Here is a 1,401-nt window from a genome sequence, read left to right as displayed (position 1 = left end):
GAGCCCCTCAGGTTGGAAAGCACTCAAAAGGTGCCTGGGGAAGAGGTGCCTCCTCAAAGTAGACTTTATCATGACAACATGAATGGAGTAAAGCCCATGGGAGAAAAACCAGTGGGACGCCCCCTTCACTTGCTGATGGGGCACAATTTAAAATGAAGAGAAACAGCAGTACATAACCACTAACAATCAGAACATGGAATGTACAAAGCATGAATCTAGGAAAATTGGAAATTGTCAAAAATGAAATGGAACGCATAAACACTGATATCTTAGGCTGAAATAGACTGGTACTGGCCATTTTGAATCTGACGACCACATGGTTTACTATGCCGGGAATAACAAATTGAAGAGGAATGGTGTTGCAATCATTGTCAAAAAGAACATATCCAGATCAGTCATGAGGTACAATGCTGTCAGTGATGGGATAACATCCATGCACCTACAGGGAAGACCAGTTAATACCTCTATTATTCAAATTTATGCACCAAGCACTAAAGCCAGTGAGGATGAAATAAAAGAATTCTAACAATTTCTTCTATCTGAAATTGATCAAACATGCAATCAAGATGTGTTGATCATTACCGGTGACTGAATGCAAAGGTTGGGAACAAAGAGGAAGGACCAGTAGTTGGAAAATATGGCCCTGTATGATAGAAATTATGCTGGAGATCACATGACAGAATTCTGCAAAATCAATAATTTGTTCGTTTCAAATACCTTCTTTAGATAGCTTATTAAGAGATGATTACACACATGGACCTCACCAGATGGAATACACAGAAATCAAATTGACTACATCGCGGAAAGAGACAATGGAAAAGCTCCATATCATCAGTCAAAACAAGGCCAGGGGCAGATTGTGGAACAGACCATCAATTACTCGCATGCAAATTCAAACTGAAGCTGAAGAAAACGAAAACAAGTCCACAAGAGCCAAAATATTACCTGAATATATCCCACCTGAATTTAGAGATCATCTGAAGAACAGATTTGACACATTAAACACTAGAGACCAAAGACCAGAAGAGTTGTGGGATGACATCAAGAACATCATACATGAAGAAGGCAAAAAGTCATTAACACAAGAAAGAAGGAAAAGATCAAAATGGATATCAGAAGAGACACTGAAACTTCTTCTCCAGCATAGAGATGCTAAAGCAAATGCAAGAAATGAGGAAGTCCAAGAGCTGAACAGAAAATTTCAAAGGTCAGCTCAAGAAGACAAAGTCAAATATTACAACAAAATGTGCAAAGATCTGGAGTCAGAAACCCAAAAAGCACACGCTCAGCATTTCTCAAGCTGGGGGAACTGAAGAAAAAAGGCAAGCCTTGACATTCATTACTGAAGGTTTCTCTGGACAAATTATTGAACAATGCAGAAAGCATCAAAAGATGGAAGGA

General features: G+C 39.0%; 1 protein-coding gene across 1 annotated transcript in view; it reads right to left on the bottom strand.

Annotated features, from left to right (window-relative positions):
• Positions 1-1,401, bottom strand: part of XPO6 (exportin 6) — a 124,102-nt gene that overhangs the window by 83,356 nt on the left and 39,345 nt on the right. The window lies entirely within an intron of this gene.

Source organism: Chrysochloris asiatica, unplaced genomic scaffold (assembly GCF_000296735.1).
Source record: "Chrysochloris asiatica unplaced genomic scaffold, ChrAsi1.0 scaffold00440, whole genome shotgun sequence".
NCBI classification, from domain to species: Eukaryota; Metazoa; Chordata; class Mammalia; order Afrosoricida; family Chrysochloridae; genus Chrysochloris; species Chrysochloris asiatica.
The sequence above is the reverse complement of the archived record's forward strand: the minus strand, read 5'-3'. Positions and strand labels throughout refer to the sequence as shown.